Source organism: Homarus americanus, unplaced genomic scaffold (genome assembly GCF_018991925.1).
Source record: "Homarus americanus isolate GMGI-L3 unplaced genomic scaffold, GMGI_Hamer_2.0 scaffold24523, whole genome shotgun sequence".
In the NCBI taxonomy this organism is placed as follows: domain Eukaryota; kingdom Metazoa; phylum Arthropoda; class Malacostraca; order Decapoda; family Nephropidae; genus Homarus; species Homarus americanus.
In genome coordinates this window covers 3411028-3428657 of record NW_024744357.1, presented here as the reverse complement: position 1 = coordinate 3428657, position 17630 = coordinate 3411028, and positions in this window count along the sequence as shown.

Genomic DNA, 17630 nt, shown 5'->3' with positions numbered 1-17630 from the left:
CTGATAGTCTGGATCTTAGACCGATAAAAAAAGAAATGGATCACCCAGCTTAAATTACCTGGTGATGAAACACCCTTACGCTACCTGTGGGGGTTAGGTTACGGTAGGTTAGATTAGGTTAGGTTAGGTTACGGTAAGTTAGATTAGATAAGATACGGTTAGGTTAGCACTTTCTGAGAGCAAGACCTTATCTAAATCTTATAGACAGATCGTCTCCTTCAGCCGTTGTGTTTTATTAAAAGATAATTTTTGGGAAGCCAGGAGACAGAGCGGTCACAACGGGTGGGTGACCTTCTGTTCCCACGGCAGTGTTTATATAAACTCGGAGTATTGTGCTTCTCCTCAAGTGTGACTCTTACAGCAGTACAATGATAGTTATATTCCACTTACTGCACACGTTGGCGCAGTGAGTCATTTTAACACAACGGCCAATAAATACGAGTCAGGAGAGAAGCAGCGTCGTAAGAGTGCATACCAACGACATCTATTGATAAATTAATTAAACGCCTTGTCATTGAACCAAGTAAGCAACAGCGCTGGAATATTCAGTTAATAATTAATCATGTGAGAGGGTTGTTGTATTGTAGGCGGAGCTCTGGAGTAAACATAACGACCCTTGTGAATGTTCCCAGTCTACTGATGTGTTTGTATTGGCTGAACTTTTCACGCGATGTTGGCTTATATGATGGTAGAGTCCATTAACATACCACGACAGCGATGTTCTCGTCCAGTGAGCCAAGTAGCACCGTATCCCGTCCTCAGTAACTTAATATTATAACAATATATATCAGGAAAATGAACTTTTTAGATACACTAAACAGCGTTGTATAAGACAGTGGTATTATAAGTAAGTGAGGCTAAGAAAATATGTATACATATATATATATAAATGTGTATTAATGACTGTGAAACAAGATATATGCATGTGTGAATATGCATAGATGACTGTGAAACTAAGAAAATATGTATATGAATATGTATAAATAACTGTAACTAAGTAAAATATGTATAGATAACTGTGAAAATAATTAATGAATATACACAACAGGTTCCAGAGTGAATGGGTTACCGTATCTAATTGACCTGAATGGTCCAACTCTTCACCTGTCATCACTGATAATGAGGAAATGGATGAGTCATTGAAGCTAATTAACGCTTTTATTTTAACTTTGTGAGTTTCTCTTTTTTTTTAAATTTACTTTATCTATTTGGATGAAACACATATTTCATTTGTACTTTATAATGTGATTTCTGTAATATTCTGGATAAATAAAAGACTTCGTTTTCAGTTTTCATAATGTTCAAGAAAATTATATCAGGGAAAGGTTATATACTGCTTAACTTAACCTATAATGTGTTGATTGTGAAGGAAGACTACTTTTGAAAGGGCTACATGTTCATTGTACTGAATTAATTCTGTAATCCGTTACCGAAGACACGATGACGGAGATGGCGTAAGGCCGGGACATCTTCTCTAGCATGTAGGACATATCATTACTTCTAAAAATACATCATTTTCTTCTCTACCAGTTTTGTCCAATATCATGGCATAAAAATCTTGGACTACAAGGACTTGATGGCGAGTAAGAGCTCATCAGAAGTAATGTGTAAAGATTTCGTCAAATGTTATATTCCAGCCTGGTGACTGACTATATGGTATGGTGGGGAAGAGGGGTAAGGTGGCCTTTGTTGTTAGTCTAACCAAAGGAACCGACTGGAAATAAACAAATGATGGGTTTATTTGGCTATCCTTGGTCCAATCGACTTACTGCTTACCATTGTTTGTATCTGTACTGTGTATGTATCGATTGCCTGCATAAGTAATGTTCCTTACTTCACAGGAGACTCGGTAAATGTGGCAGAGCCGCAGTGGTAGTCACAGTGGGGGGAGATGGGACACAGACATGTAATATTTAAATGACATTTAAATGTAAGGTCATTGACTTACTCCCAGTTGGGTTACCTTGACTCTGCAGCGGTGTCACATGTACCGAGCCACCTGTGAGGCGAGGAACATTATATATGCGGGTCATACATTATATACCTACTCTATGTATGTGTATTGTATACCTGCACTATATTCTGTACAGTGTGTGTGTGTGTGTGTGTGTGTGTGTGTGTGTGTGTGTGTGTAGGGTTGTTACATTTAAGATTGTTGATCTCTTGTTGTATACAGTTCAACGTCTGGCTAGGAGTGACAGTTGAGAGACCCTGAAGATGTACACAGTGGGTGGAGATTTCACTGTTGAGGTTAGCTAGTGCTGCCTTACTAGACTTTTACTGTGGTGATGAGTCGTAAATTTAAGATTATTATAGCATTCTGGTGACCTGTGCACCCACTTACAACGATAATTCTATGCTACCGTGTTTTTTATGCTTTTCTTCCTTTTTTATTTTAATTTTTTTTTTGGGGGGGGGGGGCTGAGTAGACACAGCTCTCCCCTCATGTTCAGAGGTTTCAGGTTCCCACACGGGGCATCATCAGCCAATGCTATACATGCAGTGTCCCACCATCAAGTGATAGTGTTCTGCGTGTGATCTCGAATACAACACTTCTGCACTCACACCACACCTGCAACTGTTCAACAACAACACTACCACACCTACTTAACATGCTTACCTGCAGGTGGAGGTCTGAGGTACACCACCAGCACCACCAGCACCCACCACCACCACCACCACCACCACCACCACCACCACCACCACTCTGATAATATCGCAATACATTAAACAAGGTAATGACTATTGACTTATGAACACCATACCACAATATATAGCTTAAGTGAGCAGCTACGGACCACACACATACACACACCGCTACTACTTTGCTGTCATTCGGAATCGAGTATGACGATCATCCAATTATGATACAATGATATGAGCTATTAAGGATGTCACCTTCGTTGGTGAGCTCTGAGGTGACTAGAGAGGCCGATACGGGACCGGCAGGGTTTTCCACAGGTGTTGCACATGTGGAGGGCTACATCTATTGCGGGAGGGGCAGCGCCAGCGTCTTTCCGATGTTGGTGCTTGTCTGCCTCGGCATGCAGTCTGGCTAACTCGAAAGTATTGACACTTCCTCGTGTGCTGCTCTTTCAAGCGGAATGCTTGGAGGAGTAATCGTCTCCCAGGTGAGGGGGTCGATTTGGCACTCTTTTTGGTTTGTCTTAAGACTATCCTTATACCCTTTCAGTTGTCCGCCCACATTACATTTAATATTCGTTAGGTGATTGTAAAGTATCTGTTTTGGCAGTCTATTGTCGTCCATGCGGGTAACATGGCCAGTCAAACGTAGTAGTTCATGGATAATGGTAGCCTCGATGCTCCTACAGTTGGTGTCAGCAAGAACACTGGCATTTGTTCTCTTGTCTTCCCAGCGAACTCGGAGGATGGAACGTAGACTACGTTGGTGAAAGTTTTCAAGTGGCTTGAGGTGCCTCCTGTATGTGACCCATGTCTCGTTGTCATATAGCATGGTGGGGAGGACCTCTGCTCAATATACGTGCAACTTTGTAGATAATTTCAGCTCCCTACAGCTGGAGACACGGGTGCGAAGTCTGCCAAAGGCTTGAGGTGCACATCTGATCCGATGTTGAATCTCCTCATCGATGTCCACGGTGGTAGACAGGTGGGAGCCGAGTTACTGAAAGTGGGTAACATTAGAGAGGGTATTACCGTTACGCTGAATGGATGGTGGAGGTGTTGCTGAACCAAGAGCAGGCTGAAAGAGAATCCGAGTCTTACATACATTCACCTCAAGGCCGAAGTGTGCATACGCATCTGCGTAAGTGTTCAGGTCGCGTTCAGTGTGAGCGACAAGGGTGAGGTCGCCTGCATGCTGAAGTTCAATAATGGAAGCCGCCGGTGTAGTCGTTGGGTTCCCATGTTGGTCACCTCTTCCGCCTACACCGCCGTTGGGGTCTTGTTGGAGCTCTGTAAGCATGTCTGCCTGATGCGGGGCTCCACCGCAGATTTTTCGTTTGGGCTTTACTCCTGTGGCCTTATACCTACCAAGGTTAATCCGCAAGGCAGCAGGGCAGTGGTTGGTAGGCACCAGGACATGTCCACATGCCAGTGGGCCTAAGCGCCGTCCCTCTGGGGCCCACTGCTGCTCCGAGATCCATTGCTGGTTTAGCTTGGGCCCAAGAGGTACCCAGTTACCGTGTGCTGCCACGAGGGAGAACAGTAGGAGTCTTAATACTGTGTACTGGCAGGAGAGGACTTATGTAAGTTGCTTCCCTGTTCGCCATGAGGGCTAGCCAGCTGTGGTATCTGGAAACGTTCACCTTAACACTAACATAATGCTGTCACACTACACCACTAGACGTATTACACCACCCTATTCACACACACACACACACACACACACACACACACACACACAGATATAAACATGCCCACTGAAGCAACAGGAAGAACAAGTCATTAGCCCTGCACTTCCCAGGAGAACGTCACGAGCGTTTTTTTTTTTTAATGTTTGTTATTGTTTAGTCGGTACTTAAGACCTCAGCATCAGTGTCAACAGCCTATATAAGCAGAGAAGACTCGCTTTACTCGGCACAATATCACCCAGTGTATTGACCAGTAGTGAGTGTGTAGTGTTTTGTGTATGCTATTTTCTTGTTTGTTTAAGGTAGATTAGCTGAGAAAGAGACGATGATAACATGAGTAAGAGTACATTCTTATGTCACCATAATATCACCATGACACAACAGTTAGTTCACCACCAGCGAGAGTTTACTGCTTGTGAGCGCCACGGTAGACTGCAGGCAGAGCGTCATCCAGCGTCACACACACACCATCATGTTAATGTCAACCGTATGCGCTGCCTCTTATTAGTCCCGCCACCTCTAATATTACACCTGCCTGTTAGCTTCCTCCCCCTGCACCTCTTCTTCCTCCTCTCTCTTCCACCTCCTTCCTCCTCCTCTCTCTTCCCCTTACGCCTCCTTCCTCCTCATTTTCCTCCCTCTTCTACTTACATCTCCCTTCTTCTCCTCCCCCTCCTTCTTCCCTTTTCGCCTCCTTCCTCCCTCTTCCCCTTACACCTCCCTGCTCTTCCCTCCCTCTTCCTCTAACACATCCTAATTCTCCTCTTCCTCCCCTGCAATCTCCATCATACTTCTCTTCCTCCCTTCACCTCCCTACTTCTATTCATTCTCCTCCTTCACCTACCTCCTCTTCTTCCTCCTGAATTTCTCTCCGTCTTTCTCTGTCTTTCCATTCTTCCTTCCACTGCCTCTCCACCCTTTTCTTCCCTCTCATCTCCCCTCCCTGCTTAAATGGAAGTCAGGGGCTAGACTAAGTGATATAACAAAAGTGCTCCAAACTATCCAACCAGGAGCGAACTCGTAACAATGGTTTTAAATTAGACAAATTTGGTCCAAGGTGAATAGGTAGCCATTGGTTTGGAAATAAAGAGTAGTGGACAAGTGGAACTTTCAGGATGCAAATATCATCATTAACTCAAAATACATGGATGGCTTCACACACATAGGTTGGGAGGATATATGGTAATAGGGGTTGGTGTAAATAAGACTGCAGTATGGGCCAATAGACTGCTGCAGTTGCTCCATTCTTATGTTCTTATGTTCGCCTCCTCTACCTCCACTTCTGCCTCTCTCCTCTTCCTCCACCCCTTCTTCATCTCCTTCCTCCTCCCTTCTCTCCCTGCCTGTCATCACTCCTGCCTCCTTCTTCCTGCCTCCCTAGTCCTCCTCCTCTTCCACCTTACCCCCTGTGCTCCCTTCCTCCTTACCTCCTCCCTCAGCTCTTCCTCACTAGCCACCCAGGTCCCCCAAGTAATAGTAACCTCTCCCCCTTCCCCCCCTCTGTCCAATTTAGTACTACCAGCCCCAGTAATAAGGAGGTAAAGGCCAATACATCCGGTGGGCGAGGTTTCTGCCGGTAAGGTAATAAGGGGTTGTCTCTCACCTCCTGGTTACCTCCACCCACTCCTTTCCTTCCTCTTTCCCCCCTCCCTTAACCATTGCCTCCCTCCCTACCTTATGTTTGTTTGTTTTCTCCGCTTCCTCATTCGTATTTTTGTCCCTCTACTTCTCTTCCTTCCATGGTCCTAATTCTACTCATCATCCCTATTCGGTCCTCCCTCCCTCGCTTCCTTCCAGTCTCGTTCCATATTTTCTCTCTCTCTTTCTAGTCTCACTCCCCTTCTCCATCCATCTCTCTTCTCTCTCTTCCACGCCCTCTCTCTCATCTATCCATTCCTCCATCCCCCTACTTTTTCAGTTTTTGTTCACCTCCTCCCTTTCATGTCCTCTCTCTTTCTTTTCCCCTTTCTTCCCTTCTTCTTCTCTATGTCTCTTTTCTCATTCCCTCTCTTCAACACCACTTATTCACCTGCTACGTTAGATTCCCGCCCCCACGCCCATGTGGTTTCACCCAAATATCCAGCCACCCCATCGCCAATGTTCCTTAAACCACCCACCTTTTCCACCACCCACCCATCCATGGTTTCACCCTTATTCAGCACAGTTCCTTCCCAAAACTTCTCTTGTGGGTCAAGGTATTACGGTGTTGACATTGACGCCTCAACTATAAAAGCAGAGACATTAAAAGCAGTCAACAGCGACTAGTCCCCTTTTCATCACTGCACAATAACACATTTATGGGATACAACATCAGCCCCAGTATATGATACACTTATGGGAACTTCACCAGATGAACGATCTGCCCAAGGTAACACCCCCCCCCCCTTTCATCGTACACTCTATAAACAAGACAGTATAAGACAGCTTCTTTAGTCAGCAGGACACCGAGACACTGAGGGAGATTTCATTTATTTACTGGCCCGTGTTCAGGTATGTGGAGAGGTAGTCTTATGGCGAAAAGTTTATGTTTATCACTATTTTTTGAGTTTTTACTTGTGATGTAATGTTTTTGTCAGAGTATACGTATTGTATTAAGACCAGTAAACCATTTATATTATCAAAGAGTCTTCTCTTCGCTTTGACATCAGCTCCCGGCGTCAAAACACATATAACGTGTTCATTTAAAATAGTTAAATGAAATAGAAATTGCAATGAGACTGTTGTAACTCGGTGGGTTGTCTTATCCAAAGGAGAAAGAGGTTCCCATAGGGGCTGTGTGGACCTGTAGAGCACCGGGCGTGAACCAGCGACATTTAGGACAGGAAGCGAGCACTACATTAACTCAGCAACCGTACCACATGCCCCATAGTCACGGAGTTCTTGGATAAAAAATATAGTTGTAGAAAAGTTTGAGATATTGACCCAGGTTAAGTCCACTGGTGGGTGTTGGAATATGGGCATGTGTGTGTGTGTGTGTGTATAACAGGGAGAGAACGATAGAGCAGAGGGAGAAAATGAAAGAGAGAGAGAGGGATGGAGAAGCAAAGGAATAAAGAGGAGGGAGCGACAAAAATAAAATAAAATAAAGAGTGAGACAGAGCGAATGAAAGACAGAGACGGAAATGAGAAAGAAGAACCAGAGAGAGAGAGAGAGAGAGAGAGAGAGAGAGAGAGAGCACCAAAACAACAAGTATGATAGAAGCTGAAAGAGAGATAGGCTGAAGCAGAGGACAAAGAGAGAAACACCCAAACACACAAACAGGGAGAAGAGAAAAACGTAACAAAGGAGAAAAAAAGGTTTATAAGGAAGATACAAAGGTAAGGTGAACAGTGATTAATAAACAGGCAGTTATTAAGTAAATAATATAGTGATCGTGGGAACTTGGCTGAGGGAGAGGGTGTCGGTTCATATAGAGAATGTAGAAGAACAAAGTAATATAATGTACAATAATATGGGTGATACAAGAAGTGGATGAGGAAGGTGTGGTGTGTGGTGTGGTGTAGTATGGTGGGTGTGGTGTGGTGTAGTATGGTGGGTGTGGTGTGGTGTAGTATGGTGGGTGTGGTGTGGTGTAGTATGGTGGGTGTGGTGTAATGTTCTCACGATGACTAACTTACCCTCTTATGTACACTACCATCAGAGATACCGTTCACCGTCAGATCATAAACTTAATCTTAACACAGCGTTGCAGTACGTTCCTCTCCCCGCCACTCTTCCTAGGTGTATGCATATCATCGTGAGTTTCAATTAACAGAATTTACAACTAACTTAAAGGTAACTAATTTATTGGTTTATGTAACATTTGTATTGGAGATTTGTTTGTTTATATTCGAGAAAATTTATAATGTATATATGTGGATGTTAAGTAAGAATTTTTTACTTTTTTAATCGTATCTATGTTATGTTTCCTCTTTTTTACTGTCGCATTATGAAAATCACTGCATTTGTAGTTAATTGTTAAGTGTATATATGTATAATAGTTATCTTAATGCCGTTTATAATAAAAATATTTTGTACTGGCCCACAGAAGAACTGTGTATATAACAAGTTCTTGCAGACGTCGATATTCATGATCTGATCCCTGGAGGCTGTCGTGAGGACCTGGAGTGTTGCCCGGTATATTGTGTGATTCACTGACCATTAATGTTGAGTTGGTGTGGTGTGAGCGTGATGATGACGTATTATGGTGGGAACTTGGTGTGATGTGGGCGTAATGTTGATGGCGTGGTACTGTGTGAGTGAAAAGCAGGTTTACTGTGGCATATGTTGACCTAGTGTGGTGCAGAATGAAAAAAGGTGTGGTGTGGGCGTGGGATCGAGTTTCCCTGCAAGTATATGACCTGTGGGCGTTGGCTGGGGTTGGGGTGGCGCTATGAGTCAAAAACTGGCTGGCTAGATGCCGTTTCTTTCCGTATTGGCGTGTACGTGGGCGTGGGTGGCGGCGCGGGCGTGGGCACAGGAGGTCGTTGCCACCTAGCGTCTGTGGGCGAGGAGCTGAAGGGCTACAACACGTAATTACATTATTCCCAGCTAACGGGCGATGTGGCCCAACGGCAACAGTATTAAGATGATAATCTTAAAATCTTGAGATCGATACCAAGTTAGGAGACGAGTAGCGGTATACTGTACACAGATAACAGCAACACAGTTTGAGCCACACAGTCACAGAGCCACACGACCACACAGCAATACGTGGCACAGTAACACAACCACACAGTCACACAACCATACAGTCACACAGTTACACAACCATACAACCACACAGAAATACAACAACACAGCAACACAGCCACAGATAAATCGTAGGTCATGGGACAAGGGCCGGACTGGGGTTCTGAAAGATCTGTAAGTCGAATCTTTCCCTGAAGTAGGAATTAAAGTCTAGATATATCATTGTCTCCGTGCATTTCCGACACCATTTTCCTAGGTTTAGTGAGCTAGGTAGCTGCATTCTCTACCTCTAGTTCAGGAATTCCATTAAGTAAGATTTTTAAGACTATGGACCATCATGTTCTGGTACCTGGTGAGGTGTGAGTGACGACCCTCCTCACCTAGGTATGACCTCCCGTCAACACACGTCCAGAGCCACTGATGAGGCGCTCTCAGGCTATCCATCAACACCTGACTGAAAGTTACAGTGTGATAACTTCAAAGAGAGAAGCGTGCACACACACACACACACACACACACACACACACACACACACACACAGTGAGGTATCGATCAAGGTCATCTTTCCCACAACCACTGGGAGAGAACAAAGACGGAGTGAAGTTATCTCATGAATATTGGTCGAGTGCTTGTTGGAGGCATATCCGGTAGGTGATGATGTTGGTGAGTCAGTCAGTCAGTCAGTTAGTCAGTCAGGTAGTAAATGGTGTTATTGAGTGAGTGAGTCAGTCAGTCAGGGAGTAGATGTTATTGTTGAGTCACTTAGTCAGTCAGTTAGCTGTTGTTCTCAGTAAAACTCAATTTCACTACCACTATCGCCAACAACCCCACCACCATCCTCAGCACCACCATCCATCCACCTGGAGAAACGCAAACATACTCCTCCTTCCCCATCACTCAGGTCCACCTCATAAGACGTACTGTACACAGCGGAGGCCAGACACGGACGGGCGTAACAAAAACGTCAACGTATTGACATTCAGCATAGTGGAGGCTGCTTGTCCACTCACACGAGAGCCATGACGACTCTGAGGCTGTTTAATAAAAGACATCCGGTACTGGAACTAGCGTAGAACTGATTTGTCGATACTAATTATATATATATATATATATATATATATATATATATATATATATATATATATATATATATATATATATATATATATATATATATATATATATATACTGCGAGTGTGTGTGTGTGTGAGTGTGTGTAATAATAATAATAATATTAATAATAATAAACGGTTTATTAATAGAGTTGCAGCCGGTGGCTGAAAATATACAGATTTACATTTGATTTAGACATAATGATATAATATGCATTGAATACATTTACAGGGCTGTACAGGAGTTGTTTATTATTTTAACTATAGATGGGATGGTGCTGTTCTTATATCTATCGGTGCTGGCTCTTATGGGCTGGATTTTGTTGTAGTGGCGGACTGCGCGAGGTGGGTAGGGGGCTGCTGGTGGTAGGAGGTGGCGATGGGGAGGGTGGTGCAGTAATTCACTGCCAAACCTTGCCAGTGCTTGGTGGTGGAGGTCACTGAGGGATGGCATTTCCTGGGTGGAGAGAGCGTTGATGTAGCCGGAGTATTCTGCGCCGAGCATTATTCTGCAGGCCCTTTTCTGTACCTTCTCTAACCGACGTTGTTGGGTGGAGTTGAGAGAAGACGACCAGGCTGGTGACGCATACGTTAGTTTGGGGAGAATAAAGGCGTTGTAGATAGTCCTCAGCTCTGGCGTGGGTGTCCCAAGTGACCTAAATCGTCATACCACGTAGTAGAGTCCGTACGAGGCTGTGTGTGTGTGTGTGTGTGTGTGTGTGTGTGTGTGTGTGTGTGTGTGTGTGTGTGTGTGTGTTATACGTATGTCAGTTTTTATATAGATACGTGTTCATATAATCAGCAAACTACACGGCTTTTATTTTTGACTCCGCTTTATCGAGTCACTTGAGCAAGTTTGTGTTGTGAGGTGTGGCAACAGAGGGCGTGCGAGGTCAGAGCAGGAGACTCAAAGATCACTATAACAAACCTGCCTTATTGACTTCGGAATACAAGAACGCATGTCTCGTTAACAATGTTGAAGTTCAGTGGAATTTTGACGCTATGTTGGTTTCTATTTGACTGTGAGGTAAGCGAACCGGGCAGAGGCAAACTCACAGGCGACGGGAGAACCGAACTTCAACATAATATCAACTGTTTATGCTTAGGAACAAGTTTTGTAAGGGTCCAGATGACTCGGTGTTGTCCTTTACTTAATATCCATTTGCCTCAGACTCTCAGCCATTGGTTCATTCGGGATTAAACTCACTGCAGTCATTTCTCTCTGAATAATCACGTTGATGGTAATGATGGAGGTGTGGTGGACGCTGGGCCACGAGGTTACAGAGAAGGTCGTCTGCTGTACACCTTCTTTCAACACTGCCTCAACTCATTCTTCCCAACATGCGGCAGGTGTCAGATGATCTTAGCAATATGATAAGGGTTTATCAACTCTTATTTGGGAATAATATATGCGTGTATTTAACATATATTTAGACTATATGCAAAGTTCATCTCTTGCTGAAAGGAAGTAGCAAATGGATCAAACTGCTCATGTATGATATATTAAATAACATATATAAAATCTTTCTTATTAGACTCCAGGATATATTGACGTATATATACTATTCATTTAGATTTCTAGGTTATAAATACGTGAGTTGATGACTGGGTGCAAGAGTATAACATTAACGATTATATAATGATTATATATCCCAATATGTCCCTCCAACTTCATATTCCATATAACATAATGTAATTTTCTTTCCTGTGAACATGGGAATTTCTCTTTTCATTTATCCCAATGTATAGTATTTATTAGGTAGACCAAGGACCTCAGGGAAGTTGGTCACAGATCCAATTCTTGTGAACGCCTTGCAGCCCTTCTCGTGGACTGCTAACCACCGAGTGCTGCCCAGCGTCAATGTTCTCCTGTGTCCATGATGTCTTTGGTCTACCTGATGCCTCTTAATTAGGTTATGAACAGTTTTAGTTCTCCTTAAATTTGGTCATAATACGGTGGATTGATTTTGATGTTGGCGCTCTTCTGGCCTTAAAGTGACGACTGTAGCGACGTTGAGAGAGAGAGAGAGAGAGAGAGAGAGAGAGAGAGAGAGAGAGAGGTTATGTGGTCTCACTATCATATCTACGCTATTTGTCCATCATGTCCTACTCTTCTCCTCCTTTCCAACATCTATCAAATTCTAATAATAATCGCATCTTTTCCCATGTCTCCTTTTAGCGTCATTCATTTATTGTTTCTCATTATTAATTCTAAGATATTCACACACAATTATTCTACTTCTGCATCTTTCTTTAATCGTCATTTTCCTTATTCTCTCGTTTATCATAACTTGTTTCTCTGGTCTTACACTCACCCTCGATCGTTTAAATTCGTTTTGTATATCTCGTCGTCTGCGTCAGAAAGTCTAGGATGCGATGGTCTAGGTTTCTCGTGTTAGGTCTTCATTTTAAGGAGCTTCGTCTCGACACAAGAACTTCATAAGATATGCAACAATGCCAGCATGATCTATCAACAAAGCCTAGCCCTCTCCTCCATATACAAAGAGCACACAGAGAAAGTTCATTAAGCAGAAATTTTGTCCAGATTCCTGCCTACAGCTGAGTGATCGACCATGGTACAAACACTCAAGTCTATTTATGTATCTCGACTGAGTTTTCGTGGACGAATAAATTCACTCGGAGTTATTGCGAGACAAGGTATTATTGGTGCAAAGCTACTTCACTTAGGTTAGGTTAGGTTTTGCTGAAACTACGCGCCCTGCAGATCTCACGTCCCGCATTTTGCCTTCTCGCGAAATGACCTGCATAGAACCCCTTGAGTTTTATGTTTATATTCCAGTGTTCCGGCAATTTTTACCATCTGTTTAAGGTATTATTTTCACCTCGGTTAAGTCACCTGCAAAAAGTCGGTCATTGTTTGGAAGAAAATCTGCCTCCACGGTCCGGCGAGCACTTAGTGTGGACAGATCAAGATATCTTTTTACTTTCAGGGGTCACATGAAGTCACCTCTCTCTCTCTCTCTCTCTCTCTCTCTCTCTCTCTCTCTCTCTTTCTCTAACAACACGAACACAGATCACCGGATGAGTATCAAGTGATCAGTACTTCATAAATGACTCTCAAACTTCTATCAACAAACTGGAGGTGATATGGTTATACTACTGGTACTGACTCACTCACACATTACCTGGTGGAGAACAGACTCATCTCCCCGTCACCTTACCTGCGGCCTTATATCGAGTGTTCTGTTATGGGTATGGTCATTAATCATTACCTAGGTTAAAAACATACAGGTGTGTTTATACGATATAGGTACAAAAACATTTTCCCAGATTGATTGTACCGCTTACTTGAGCATTTCATGTATACCTAAGTATGATGGAAGGTATGAGAACCAACACTGACATTTGAACACAATACTTTATAGTGTAGACATCAGGGGCTACATCTTTACCAACGCTTCTTTTTGCTGATAAATGACTTTAGTAAATAGACAATAAAAATAAGAAATGAGGTGATAACGAGAAAGTTGGGGATTTCCAGTTGAGAAGAGAGACTTTAGTGGTTTGGGGAGTGAGAATGTATTGTGCAGACGTAACAGAAGCCGGTCAGCCATTTCCACTGGTTAAAGGTAAGATCAGAGGTGAGAGGTCATCACAAAAATTATCAAGCACTTTCCAGTCGAGAGGAAAAAAGTTACGTGTGGAGAGCGAGAATGTTGTGTGTGTCGATGTAACAGAGACTGGCGGGCCACTTTGCATGGTAAACTGGATAAGGGAGTCCAAGGTCGCCCGGCACACTGTCCTGGCTGGACTCGACCCACTCTACGTGTTTACTCTCCTTCGACCTGCCTCAGTGGTGCACTTCACTCACCCACAACATTGCCTCTCCTCCCCTTCCACCTCTTCTCTTTTAGTTTTCCGAAGTTTTTCCGTTTGATTTCTTAATACTGTACCAAACTTCTCCTTCTCATCTCTCTCTTCAATTTCACTTCGTTTTGTTCCTTTCCTTCCATTTTTGAAATCTAATTGTGATTTTTTTAAAAGTCCTTCATGTTTTTTTCAATTGTGTTCGACCTTTAACATTTAGTCGTCCTGGACAACTTTTACAATTTGTGGGCAGTACATAGGCAACTATTATTGTTTCAAAGTTTACAAGTGTGAATTATGAAGCACATAACTTTATATATTTTTCCTGTTGCCGAAAAATCAGTCAAAATAATCAGATGCATGAGTTAGATGTTACTGCTACCGGTACTCTTAACCTCTTGAGTACGATGCCAAACCACTGACTGTTTAATGCATCCTTCAACCTATCTCAAACGTGAGTGTGGTAAAGGCAACTATACAGGTATGGTTACGTTAGATCAACAAAAAACGTTTGACATAATAAACTAAGACATTCTTTTTTCAAAACTAACATGACTCGGTCTTAATGAAGAATTGAAGACATCTAACTGGTAAGACGTATAGGTCGTAGATGTTAAGGTACAGTGTCAGATGCTAAATGTATATCATGTGGAGCCCCACAAGGTTCTATGGTTGGACCTCTTTTGTTTATTGTGTACTGTATATGACCGTTATGAGGGCGGCAGTGAGCTGTAAACTTCTACTGTACATAGATGATTCAGCATTATTAGTATAGGAAGGTTATGTCAGAGATAGAAGAGACCTTGTGACTTGAGCTGGAATCAGTAAGTGAATGGTTATCAGAAAATAAGTTGTCGTTGCACTTGGGGAAAATTTAATCCATCATGATTGTCTCTAAACGACGATTACAGAAGGTGGATTCCATCACGGTGTCATGTAGTGAAGTGACAATAGATCAAAGTCACAGATAAAATATTTAGGTTTAACCGCAGTCCAATTTTTATCAGGTGAAATTTTGACTCGAAACCAAAATGTCTTGTATTTGCATTGGTTCAGTGTCACTTCAGTTATCCCTGCACTGGCTGCTCGCTCATCTTGGTATAGTATTGTGATCTTGCAAAGAAATTGAAGGGTATAGGATACAGGTTATGCAAAACAACGTGATAATATTATTTATGCTCAAATCTCGTGCCAGGACGCGTGTTGTTTTTCAACAATTTATCAGTGTTGGTTTATTTTCGGTTGACTACAGAGTAGACCAGTTAAAACTTGGGCATAGATGATTGTCGGTTTCTCACACTTGCTATCGATCACTTTATTCAAATTCACAATGTTGCTCATGGCAAAAATACCTCTTATGCACTGTTCACTTACCGCTAACGCTCCACGATACACTATTACTGTGAGTGTTGGTGTAATACACTTAATTAAAATTCGCGACTTGATATTCTGATGGCCGCATAAAAATTGTGCGGCTTGAACATTACTTGTGACGAGAGACGGAGGAGGGTTGAAAGTGAGCTCCGAAGCCTCCGCTCAGGGGAAGTCATTACCGCAGCGGTGCAGGTCGAGTAATGGTTAACGTGATGGGTGAACACCTAGTCTCACTGCAAGTAGCGTTCATAAACGTCTCTACATTCATTGTTTCACTCTCATATCGAAGAATCACAATGTAGAGTATAAGAATTACACATCGTTTTATAACAGATTTTCTGTAAGTAAACAGACTCGCCTGATAATAAACTACTCCCCGAGCAATAACTAATTACAATAGGGTAATATCAATATTAATGAATATTCCATGTATTCATGACATACTCTGAAATATTCAGGCTACATAAACGTAATCAACTTCAAATCAAACTCTGGATAATGCTTTATGGACACGAAACTCGTAGGCCCAACTCGCTGGGGCTCAGAGATCTGATCACTTCATACACAGCTACAAACAAATAAGGCATAATTAAGTCTTTCAACTTAAATTTAAATGATCTTGAATACCTCAGTTATCTGTTGGTATGTAAATTTTAATGCTAAACGTAAAGGTTAATGAGTAATTAAATAGTTTAGAGTATTCTTTAAATATAACGTTTTCTCTGATAATAGCACTTGAAGAAAACTTTCATAGGGATAACTCACGAAAACATTAGGTTTCATGGACGCTTGAGCAGAATATGAATGAGGGTGGGCATAAATAGAAACTAGGTACCATTGTGACCATGACACTATGTATTTCATAGTATAAATGTGTGTATTATATATTCGTGTTGTATTAGTTGCCGCTATAAGAGCACTTCTCTGTTATGTTAGTTTTCCCATTTTCTATGAAATAAATTCAGCGTTGTGTTGGTTGAATGGACGTTTGAAGACCGGGTTGATGGGGCGCTCCATGTCCAGTAGTTGTGGGAGAAGAGGGCGAAGATCGTCGATAGGGATCTCCCAGGGTACGTGGTGAACCATTACCTTGGTACGACGAGTTTCTCGGGTGATGATGGTGAACTTCAGCATCACCTCCCCCTGGGGAGCAGGAACGCCCACTTGAGTTAGCAGGCGTACCGTCTCGTCCATTTGTGTGGTGACTATTACGGCTGTCGGACCTCGGCGGAGGCGAAGTGTTGAGTCCTGAAGTGGAAAGCAGTGACGGAAGAACCAGGACGTCCGTGTGCTCAGGCGAGACTCGAGGAAAGGCGAGACGACGAAGGCGCGACTGGGCAGGGAGACGAAGGGAATCTCCTATGTCCATCGTCGGCGGAGGGTCGGTCATAAAGCGACATGTAAGCTCACTTGGGGACCCCGACGGAAGAAGGAGGTCACCCTCTACAGCCCCAGACGGGGTGCGAGAGGGAGCCGTAGCCCCTGCTGGAGACCCTGACTTCTGAAGTTTCTGCTTCTTAGGCTTGTCTTCAAGATGAAAGTCGTCAGCATCACTGTCACCTATTGCCACCGTCTCCAACGAACGGGAGCGTTTAACGGCGGGCATAGGACACGTTGGCAACACTGCAGTCAGGTAGATAGTTTGGCTTGTTTGAGGTGGAGTGGTAAAGACGTCACTGCAACGTCACTCTTCATATTGCGCATGCGCATACTTGACAATCTTCGACCTGAGGGACTGGGTGGTAAGACCAGATGTTTTTATTCAACAAAAATGACAAAGTGCAAAACTTAAAAAAAAAAATAGATGCCACTGTGCTGAAAACTGGGCCTTACTACAGTATAGTATTCTGCACAGCTGGGATTAGTAGACTCGCTGAATTCTTCAGAAATACGACTTTTAAGGAGTAGTCTCTTACAGCCTTTGTTAACACCCACGGCACGCATGCGCGTTGTATAAACAACTCTGGATTCTTTTTATCACCGGTTGGCTGACACCACTGTGAGACATCGATGACGTAGGTGTGTCGAGGGTTCAGGAACAGCTTTTCGATACATCAGACTCAGTCATCCCAAAACGGGCCATTATACGAACTAGCTATTGGCATATAATCTTGTGTAAAACATTGCCTTATATTTTATAATTATAACAGATAAAGAAACGAATAAGTAAAACACGACCAACCTCAGTCCATTATAGCACTGGGACGGGGTTTGGTCGATTCGCTTATGTCTTGAATCGGCTTCGTTTTGCGGTATCGGATTTATGAGAACGTCAACAGAGGATCAGACTGTCAGACGCGTAGCAGTGCTGTC